This window comes from Centruroides sculpturatus, unplaced genomic scaffold (assembly GCF_000671375.1).
Source record: "Centruroides sculpturatus isolate CEXI.00-Female unplaced genomic scaffold, Cexi_2.0 scaffold414, whole genome shotgun sequence".
Classification (NCBI taxonomy): domain Eukaryota; kingdom Metazoa; phylum Arthropoda; class Arachnida; order Scorpiones; family Buthidae; genus Centruroides; species Centruroides sculpturatus.
In genome coordinates this window covers 120,306-132,289 of record NW_019384735.1, presented here as the reverse complement: position 1 = coordinate 132,289, position 11,984 = coordinate 120,306, and the positions used below count along the sequence as shown (strand labels likewise).

General features: G+C 32.1%; 1 protein-coding gene across 1 annotated transcript in view; it reads left to right on the top strand.

Moving 5' to 3' along the window:
* The first annotated feature begins 11,030 nt into the window (after positions 1-11,030).
* The window catches only part of LOC111628277, a 6,139-nt gene continuing 5,185 nt past the window's right edge, over positions 11,031-11,984 (top strand). The window contains exon 1 of the mRNA XM_023372026.1: positions 11,031-11,071. The gene's annotated coding sequence lies outside the window, so the exon portion shown is untranslated. The remainder of the gene's footprint in view (positions 11,072-11,984) is intronic.

Here is an 11,984-nt window from a genome sequence, read left to right as displayed (position 1 = left end):
CCTCGGTTAACCGACCGTCCTAGTCGGCAAATTTGAAATGTCCGATAGTGATGTGGCGCTACAATATTTGGCTATGTCTTGGCTACTTTAATATTATTTTTACGTGTTTTAGCTGACAACACTCATTCGACCATGAAAGGGAGCCAGTATTTAAACGAGGCTTAATTTTCTAATTTTTAACGATACAATAGCGACGATTATTATTTTAAAAAAATTTTGTTAGGCTTAACATCGATGAAAATTCAATGCGAAGTAGGTTAATAGCGATATACTAATATACTAATTACATGGGATATAATAATATACTACACTAATAATAGATTTTTTCATACTTTTCGGTTGTCCGACTTTTCAATTATCCGGCCAACCCCAGTCCCCAATCGAGTCGGATAATCGAGGCTCTACTGTAGTAATTTTTTTTATCCGAGGACTGCAAAACCTGTTGACCTTTTCTTTTCTTTCTTTTTTTTTATTGCTTGTACGATTCATTCGCGTTCATATATACCACTTATATCCAATAGAACTATTTTAAACAGGTCGCTGCACTACCACCGAATTTTTCATTGCTTGTTCTGTGACGAAACTGAATTTTGGTCTTTTAAATTGAAATACCTAAATAAGGAGGGCCGAAATTTTCCTCCGCCCTGGACGGCTGACACCCACGGTACGCCACTGACAAGTACAGATGACTTAGCTCTGTTGGATATTGGAGAGACGTGTACGATCGTATGCAAAAAAAAGGTCGACGACAGGTTGTGCCCCACACGTTGGCGTAAACAGACTAACTAACATGGCAGAATTGCAAATGAGTTTCAGTGAGTGTGAGTTCTTTCGCTTTTAAAATAGTGTAAATTTGTAAAAAAATATTTGCAAGAACTTTGTTTAATCGTAATTTCATAATTTCTACGAAATTCCCGGACAAAATTAATAGTTCACCTGGACAATGAGTCAATTCCTGGACTGTCCGAGTGAAAACCGGACGGGTAGTAACACTAGTTCTAAGTCAATCGGATATTTAAATTCAAATTTAAACATGATTTTGTTTTTCTTCCTTGAAACAAGAGAGTTGTAATTTCATTGGCGTTATTTAAAATGTTTATGGCAGCAATTTTTTTAAAATATAATCTCTTAATTTAGTCAAGAAAATTACACGAATAACTTTAAGGTTTTCGCAGTTTATATATTGAAAGCATAAAAAACATCGCCAAGGTGTAATATTCTTACTTCTAATCGATAAAAAATGCTTTTGTCTTACAGTCGCTATGTAACATTGTCACATTTTGTGAACTCTGATCGATTTCAATTGATGCGCAAAGTATTATTTCAAACGCAAGAGTTTGGCTTACTGTCGGTTTCTAACTTTATACTTAAATTTCAAACGAAATTTAAGGCGCAACGACTGAAATCTTCAATTGAAAATCTTATGTCAACACTTAAATGCATGAATTTTTAAATTTAAACTAAAAAATATGTTAAATTATATTTGAACTATTAGAATATAGAAAACATAATATTCCAGCAATGAGTTGCTCAACTTTCCCGGCAACATTTTAAATTTTGATGGCGGTGAAAAAGTGAAAAAGGCCGGATGGCCGATTGGTTAAGGTGGCAGCTGTGAGTAACTCAGAATCGAATTTGGATGGGTCTAATAATCCCAGGAATTTTTCGGGGGCAGTCTGATCCAGATTTATTGGAGTCCGATCCTCACAACCTGGCCGCTTCATTATGGGCGTAGAGAACCAATAATGTGCTTGCTAAAAAGATGCTCATGGGGCGGAGAGTTTAAAGAAAGCTCGTTGTGGATTTGGCCAGGTCCGAAACGAGGCGGCGGATAGTGAAAGACCTGGCCCAACATATCCGGATCAAACTATTCTCGATAAATTCCTGAGATTATCCGATTCGTCTGGTTTTCTAGAGCAGTAGACTGACAACCACTTGACTATCTCGTCGAAAATTTTATTTATTTGGGTGAATTTGATCCGCAATGAGGTTGGCCAACAAGACCAGCTCATCGCAGTACTGTATAAACTCACCTAAACCGTCTGTATGATATCTGTATGATAAACGTCTGTATCTGTACGATAATTTCAGGCATCGTATGCTGTACGATAATGGGGTTTATACGATAATTTTAGAGATACGTCTCCCGAAATAACCGTTAATTACTTCATAAATCCAACTCGCAATTACCATTTTTGTACGTATCGCGTTCTCATTGATATTCCCTTTTTTATCCGCTACAAGTAGAGGATTTGATCCTGGAATCTCGAAAATCGGGATCCCGGGATCCCGACCACTTTTCAGTCCCAAAATTTTCGGGATTAAGTTTTCCTAATCCCGAGATTTTCGGGATTGACATCATTTTAAAAAAGTTGCAAAATAGACTGCATGAAGCGAAACGTTCAGTGCCAGTGCTTTTAACAGAATTGCTTGCCTATCATTTTAATATAAAATACAAGAAATTTTATTCCAAGCAAGCAGCAGAAATTAACCTAGCGGGCTTGCGATGCTTGCTTGGAATAAAACTTCTTGTATTTTCAACTAAAATGATAGGCAAGCAGTTCTCACTGGGTTACTTGGTAATATACTTCATTTTTGTATTTTTGAATTTTCGCGGGCGCCAATCGATTTTCTGGCGCAGTCGAGAGCACTACTCAGTGCGTTTTACCTGTCAATGTGTCAGCCATCTTGTTTTGCCAGTGTAGTTAATATAGACCCGACGCCTCTCGCTTAGGGGGGTCGACCTTAGGTGAAAAGGTTACGACCCTCGCCTTGCCCGCGATCTGTCAGGATGATGCGAGAAAGTCTTTTTACGTTTCGGGGTAGTGGTTTGCTGGACGCTGAGAGACTCACACAGAGACCGAATTTACAAAATTAACGCGTTTATTTTTAGAAAGACATGCTTACAATGATCGAAACAATCGGGATTGTAGCCTTTACTCCTACAATCCCGATCCGTGTCGACCGGACTGTTTTCTTCCATCCTCCCCGTGTCCTCGAAGCTTATAAGTATTTACTAACGATTCCTCCAACTTCCATCAAACCTAAACGCGTTTTCTCAGCAGCTGCATATATGTGCAACAAATTGAGAAGCAGACTTGGTGATGAGACACTGGATGCGTTGTTATTTCTCAGATCATATTTTCGCAATTCAAATTAGAATGTTCCTATTAGATTAGTTTTCTTTATATTTAAGAAAAATGTGACTGATTAATATTATTTTTAAATACTTTTTGCTAAGAAACTTACTTTACTACCTACTTACTAGGTTGTTATATGAAAGTAGTCTATTTAGTCGATGTTAAGAGAGATTTTTGTTAATTTTCAACGTTTATTTGCATAGTTTGTTACATAAAGGTTTTTTCAATTTATGTGAGTTTAAAGAGATCTCAGTGATGCTTAAAAAAGAATAAATTTAACATGAAACAGTGATTTTAAGTCTGGTTAGTCTGACTCTAAGTCTGATTAGTTAGAGTGATTAAATTAACTAGGTGTATACCGTAAAATACGTTGATTTTTGTCTAAATTTTGATTTTTGATTTCTGTAAGATTTTCTTAATTTTTATTAACCCTCAATACCGAAATAATCCCGGGATCCCGGGATTGACTAAGTATAATCCCGAAATCCCGGGATTAGAAATAAGGACCGGGATCGAATTCCCTAGCTACAAGGCTACTAAATTTTCAGAAGTTTTTACTTACAAGTTAGATTGGCTACTATTGTATATAAGACGCACTTTTTTCGTACTTTTTGAGATTGCTAACTGCTAACAAGTACTGTACAACTTACAAGTTATACTTGTAAAATGCTCAAATTGATATTCAAAGAAAATTTGTACAAATGAACGTTGTATCAAAATGCCATTATGCTTCTACTTGTACAAAATATAGGTACTAAGACAGTGGCGTGCCGTCCTTGTAAGCGGTGGTTCCCTTGTATTTTCTAAAATATAAATACATATTGCGCGATTATTTTCATATTTTAACGTATTTTGGATTACTTAAAATTAATATTTTATTATAACAGCATTATGTATCGTATTACAAATTTCTATACTATATGTGAAAAATATGATAAGATCGCTATTGAATATTCGAATATCAGTGGTCCCGCGTTTCTTTATGCAGCGCTCGAGAAGCGCTTTACAGCGAACACACTGAAACTGGTTTCTAATTGGCCAACACTGCTCGTGACGTCATTTCGCTACACTCTCGCTGCATAAAGAAACGCGGGGTGGCGGAATGGAAGCGCTGTATTGTCAGCTTCCAAGCAGCCAGATTATAAACATTCGCTCATGCGCTTTACAGAGCAACAACCTCACCTATCTGGTGAAAGCTACACACGTATAACGCTTCCAATGAATGAAAGCGTTTCTAGACCAGTTCTAGAACCGTACTTCCAGGACCGGTTCTAGGCTGTTAGCCGCCTGCATGCTACATATTTGGCCGCCCTCGCCCGATTATGTGAATCATGAATAGACTTATAACTTAACCCAACCGATAGGAATTTACTGGTACAGTACGTTTTTATGATAGTTCTGTATAGTTGACAGGAGTTAAAAAAATCCATTAAAATATTTGATATTTTTATTTCGCTCTCCCATCTTATATTACTTACGGATTTCAATGTTAAACTAGTGACATTACGATTTAATATGTTCCATCTATAAGGAATGCAGAAAACAAACGTGTACAATTCTTGTACAATGTTAAAAAATTAACTATTACTTTGGCAGCATCATTTACAACTAAATTTAATGAATGAGATGCACAGAATTTATTTTCCTTAAATTTACGATTTATATATCCGTTATCGTAAAAATTTGTCTTTCCACTTCTTTCCCAAGACTACAAATATTCAAGTACAAAGTAACCGGTTTCAACTTATTTCTACTTAAGTAGTAGTTAAATAATTAAGAGATTAGGGAATTAGGGACATAAATAAAACCCTGCTGAAAGAGCCGGAATTTACTTAAACAAAAACTTAACCGAACCAATCTCTAGCCGAGTACGATGGGGACTGATTTCTTTGTAATATTAATTTAAATGTAATAAAGACAAATTTTTCCAGTTCAATGAGAGTGATTGAAAAGTTGTAAATTTTGGAAATTTCCGTAGACCTAAAAAGAATTAGTTAGAAAACAGATGACTATTAAGTTTAACATATTTAGCTATACAGCTATGGTGAGAAACGTTTAAAATCTATTACAGCCCTGTAGCCTCCTTTGAGATATATTAGTGATGCGACATTTGACATTAGCCGGTATCGGCACCCCCGGGATTTGCCAGCATGAACGCACTGCACACCCATCAATATCGTCTCTGATTCCATCCATGAGTCACTCGTAGGGAGCAATTTTAACTAAATGGATTGTTTTAAGATTTAAAAAGTAAAGAATAATTTATGTTATTTTTATGTACAGTACGTTCCTTCACAAAACTATATTTAATTATAATTTTCTTTAAAAGTATATTCATACAGTTGAAGAATATTTTGTACCAGGTATGTACCGGTACACCCACCACATATTTTATTTCACCGAGTAAGTTTTTATTATTTTCAATTATTAAAAACCAATGAGATCGGTATAAATATTAACACACTAAAAATAAAAAATTTTTAGTTAAAAAACAAGTAAAATTATACTCTTTCTATTTCCGACTTCGAGGATTCTACGAGCCAAAAAACGACAAATAAATGTCAAGGAACAATCATTATTTAATAATACTATCCAAATGCATTTCGCAATCAGGCCTCCTCAGTGGATACATCAAGATATCAATCGCTGGTTACGCTTTATATCCAACAGTCGTTCTCAGCATAATGATTGTTCCTTGCCATTTATTTGTCGTTTTTTGGCTCGTAGAATCCTCGAAGTCGGAAATAGAAAAAGTATAATTTTACTTGTTTTTTAACTAAAAATTTTTTATATTTTAGTGTTTTTTTTATTATTTTATTTTTAATCGTAGCCATTATATTGTGGCTAGCGATTCAGAATGTAATTGTGATATTAAAAATACATTTAGAGAAGTCTACGGTTTTTATTGGCTTATCGAACAAACGAATACGAATGGACCCTAGACAATCACTGACGCGCAATTAACTGATTGTCCCTGGAAGTCAGCTTCTTACAGAAACACAGTTTCCCTATCGTGAAATGTCACGGCACGCTACTGTACTAAGGTAGGCTGCACAGGTACTGGTACATCAAATATGTTTTATTACAGAGTAGTTTCCATCTAGTGAGCTATATAGAACCGGGAATTTTTTGACATAGAGAAACGTTTCTTAATATGGCCGATTTGTACAGGACCATGTTGAACTACTGTATTAAACTTACTGTTTGATTATTCTTCCAATTGGCCACGTACCAGTATCTTCAATGTTAAAATTCTTGTCTTCTTCTTCAGCATGGTTTATACAATTGTTCGTAGAAAATTCTGTTATTTTCAATTTCATCTGTTTAAATTTCTTGAATGGTTCTTTAACATATTTATTGAATTGTTTTTCCTTCTTCCAAAGCGCCGTGATATACAGTATAGATGAGTTTTTTCAACTTCGTTTGGTTGTCTTGTATGACCGAATTTCAGTGACATATTTCATAATACTATTTGTTTGCCGCTTAATGTAATCATCTCGCTTCGTTTTTTACAATTTTTTACTTCCATTAATGTATTTTCTCTCATACTCGCTATCTCTGCTAGCCCTAAAAAATGTGATATTTTTATATTTAAATAAAAAAACCATATGTGCCACAAAAATTAATTAAATAAACAATGAACTAGCAAAACAATCTTTTTAGTTTTATTTCAAGTTAGTTTTAGAAATCGTAAGCTGTAATTCAGAATTTTTAACTGTGTTTCACTTCACTCTGTCTCATCCCAAAAAAGTAAAATTGAATCTTAATTTTCCCCTTGACTAAGAATATTTGCAAATACTAGTTTAAGTTATAATTTAAAATAATTAATGGTGAACCATAACTTTCTATGGGGAAAATATAAGTGTCTAATTCTTTACTTTTAAAAAAAGAAAAGGAAGAGTGCATTTAATGCATTTAATATAGTAATTGTGTGGAGGATGGATAGGGTGCTTATTGTACCTGTTGTTCTCTCCTGTACAGGTGTGATACCACACACACTACACAAAAGCCTGGGAACATTACAATTGAGTAGAAATACACACATAACACAACAGAAGGCCACTATATTGAATACATGCCATATTGTTAGGAAATTCCTGAATACAGACACTGACACACTTATTTAATTTTAGTTTTGTTTTGGTTGCTATGCCTTGACTCTGGTCCGGCATAGTACACAGCCACCGGTGTGAACCGAGTATAACCCATTAAACCCAACATAATAATAATAAGAATGATGATGATGATGATGATAATAATAATAGATTTGTGGCATTACGTAATTCTATTAATAGTATCAATATCATACGTTTTTGAGGGGAATAGCATTTTGGTGTGCCGCGTTGAGTCATGTCGAGTCATGGGTGTGCCGCAAGTATAAAAAGGTTGTGGAACACTGATCTAAACGAACGTGTTAATTATTATTTCTGTAATGTTCGTTGTATAAATTATTATCTAATAAAATTACGTATTTAAGCGAAAGTCTATAAATGTTAATCATCTGGAAAATTAATGTTAAAGATAAGAAAAACTTCTATGATCAGTTTTTAAAGACAAATCAATCATCGAATAACTAGTGAAATCATTTCTTGCTTAGCCGTTTCATTTTTCAAATTTTACCTTCCCAAACTTCTATCAATGACAAATTTTATGTTAATTTAGATTATAAGATTGAAAATCTGAAAATATTAATCAGAGATGTCATAACAACAATCAATGTATGCTAATTCACATCTTCTATTTCAAGTTAATTTTAGAAATCGTAAGCTGTAATTCAGAATTTTTAACTGTGTTTCACTTCACTCTGTCTCATCCCAAAAAAGTAAAATTGAATGTTAATTTTCCCCTTGACTAAGAATATTTGCAAATATTAGTTTAAGTTATAATTTAAAATAATTAATGGTAAACCATAACTTTCTATTGGGAAAATATAAGTGTCTAATTCTTCATTTTTAAAAAAGAAAATGAAGAGTGCATTTAATACATTTAATATAGTAATTGCGTTATATTAATTACTAAAGCACATTGTATCTCCTACCGTATATACTTCTTACAGAATGAGGCATAGTGACAACAATAAAATGTCAAACTGCTGAAGAAAGTTTCATTATTTCCATATAGCCTAATTTGTATCGATACATCTATTGTTACATCCAGGGCTGTGGAGTCGCGTAAAAATCTACCGACTCCGACTCCGACTTTTCCTTACCGTCCGACTCCGACTCCGACTAGGGGCAGACTTGTTACCGAAAGAGACCCGGAAATTCTGATGTCATCACGTGACCTCAGAATAAAATATTCAATAAATAGAGTTGTAATAAAGATAGAGCGTAGAAACTTTTTATTCCAAAGCTAAAAGACTTCTCTAAGTAATATATAAATATGTATTCGATAATTTTTACTTTTCCGGCTGTTATATATAACAGAGGGAAAGTGTAGCGCTCGGTCAAAAAATGACCCTTTCCAAACTTTTACATTTTTGGACTCGGGACACCGTGAAATTTCGAGATATGCAAAAGATTCGAGTTTTTTCTATATGTGTGGATGTTAGACTGTGTGTGGGGGGCATGATTTCGTTCACCCCGTTTGAAGCCTAATAATTTCTGTGGTCAGAATCGGAGTCGGATGGTTTAACGCGGGAGTTAGTTATTTAAGTCAAAGCGGTCGAACTAAATTGTGTCCCCATATACGTTCTAACATCTTAGGCGAGAACATCTTAACGGGTTTTACTGTACTATTATAAAATGACAAAAAAGTTTACTTTGAGGGTAGAGACAAATTTTATTTATTTTTTTTTAATTTTGATGGCTAATAACGAGTAAAATATTCATTAAGAGATATGACACATGACCACTTCTATGTCTTCACCCTGTCGATCTTTAATTAAGAACAAAAATTTAATAGTATTAATGCCCCTTTATACGCAAGCCACAAAGCTTTAAACTTTACCCATGCTGAGGTATTGTTTAATATCTCAGAACAGAAAATAAAGAAATTAAACAAATTAGATGCCAACACACACGCGCGCGCGAATTTTTCCCCTTTATTGACTTTTTTGAGGGGGTTCGGGAGGTCTCCAAACGTGTAGATTTGCAAAAAAAAAAAAAAAAAACTTGGAGGGTCAAATTTGACACGATTCCAATACTTTTCCGTTTTATATACATAACAAGTTGGTAAGTAAAAAGGAGTCGGAGTCGGCGGATTTTTTGACGACTCCGACTCCGACTCCACAGCCCTGGTTACATCTACAGTATTAAACATAATGTTTAGCCTAATAATAGTAATAACGATAGATGTATTTACTTTCAAACATGAAAATCGACAAAATAACAAAAATAATCAAATTTGAAAGTTGTGATGCAGTCGCATGGCATTCGGATGACGTATATTCGGAGTCTGGCACGAAGTTCCTAAAATAGCCGTAATAAATGATCTCATGGAGTGTCATTCCGTATCTTAAGAACTTATCAGCGTACTTTTTTATACAGGTTACAAGTTTGTTATAAAAAAGTTATAATTTTTCATATGATATTTAACCATAAAAAACTTTTTTTAACATAATAATTATTGCTATATTTATGTATATTATTTTCGACGTAACGATTCTGCAGTTGGATTATTGTCTAATAAAATTTATGCCTTTCTCAATAAACCCAAAATAATTCTCTTTCGATAATAATAAATGATGATATATTTATTATCCAATTCATCAAAAATTTCAACATGTTCATTTTTATATCATTAATAATAGTTTTATAGATTATTTTTTAACATATGAATGGTCAGTTTGTCCAAATGGACTCATCGCTATTTCCGTAGAATCTGCTTAATATGTCATTTTGTAATGATTCTTATATATCACATTGAATACATTTTTAAAACATGAATTGTTAATTAATGGTTTTATTGTAACAGAAGACATTTTCTGAAAAAGTTATAATGCAATCTTTTAGTTATTATCAAAATAAATTTATTTTAAATTTGCTTAAGGTTATTTAACTAATAATATTTAAAATATATGCATATATATAAGCATACAAACATACAAACACGCATGCACACGCATATAAGTTGATATATGAATCAATTTATAAGATCATCTTTTATTTATATATATTCTATATGTATAATGCATATAAGTATATAAACTCTGTAAATATATATATATATATATGTTTTTTTGTTTTTCTTATTTTTTATATTATAGTAGTTTGAAAACCTGTATCATAGATGTACTACAAGTTAATAGTTTATAACTTATAAATAATATAAATTTTAAGATAATTACTTAAGTGAAAAGATATTTTATAAATTTGGTAGTTTACTAATAAAATTTATTTTCAAAAGCTATTTTAATCCAAATCTTACTTTTATTAAGATTTTTAACTAGATTTTTTTGTTCTCTAGTATTATTTTCTATGAGTCCCAATGATGAGTAAATCACATTTGCTGGAAATTAAATAAAATGAACAACTACAGAAATATATTTTTAAAATAAAAATTTCAAAGGTCATAGCAAATTCAAAATTTTTGCTATGTATTTTTAACGTGTTAAGGATACAGTAACTTAATACATACAAATTCCTATATATTATGGTTAAAATAAATGATCAAGTCACTATTGTTTATTAAGTAATATAAATCGATGATAGATTAAAAATAAACGAGCAAAAATCCTTTTAATTTTTAATATAAATACTTTTAATATAATATGAAAAAGTATTATATTTTTTTATATGAAAATAATATAAACATAAAACAAACATAAAACTTATATCATTTTATAAGTTTTATATAAAAGTTAGTTTATAGACATGCAATAAAATTTATGATAATCTGGATATAAACAATCAGTAAAATTATTGGTTGAAACAAATATAAATGCGAAATTTTGTTGTGTGATTTACACAAGTCACGCAACGAAAGGTATTGTAAGTAAATAATTTATTCATATATTTTTAGTTCAACAATTATATGAAATTGTATTCAAATTTTTGAAATAGTATAGTAATATATTAAGAATTACAATGTATTTAAGTTATTTTATATATTAAAATATGAATTTTTAACTTATAAAATATTACTTAAACCATTGTATGTAATACCACGTCGTTCAGTTTAAGCAAGTCTGTAGTTAGTCGAAATTGGTTCACAAATATACAAATGGAGTCTCTTCGTATATAATAATTACTCACAAAGATGCGTTTTTCAAAGGTATAGATTAGGCAGGGCGATATTTTTTCTCACGAGGATCACATTTTGATAACAAGGACCAAAAATTAAATATAGAAAAATTACGTTATATGCATATTAGTTCTTATCGAAATAACATATTAAACTGTACCTAAAGTTAAACAACTAATACAGGTAACTTACAATCCCGATCCGTGTCGACCGGACTGTTTTCTTCCATCCTCTCCGTGTCCTCGAAGCTCATAAGTATTTACTAACGATTCCTTCAACTTTCATCAAACCTAAACGCGTTTTCTCTGCAGCTGCATATATGAGAAACAGACTTGGTGATGAGACACTGGATGTGTTGTTATTTCTCAGATCATATTTTCGCAATTCAAATTAGAATGTTCCTATCAAATTAGTTTTCTTTATATTTAAGAAAAATGTGACTGATTAATATTATTTTTAAATACATTTTGCTAAGAAACTTACTTTACTACCTACTTACTAGGTTGTTATATGAAAGTAGTCTATTTAGTCGATGTTAAGAGAGATTTTTGTGAATTTTCAACATTTATTTGCATAGTTTGTTACATAAAGGTTTTTTCAATTTATGTGAGTTTAAAGAGATCTCAGTGATGCTTAAAAAAGAATAAATTTAACATGAAG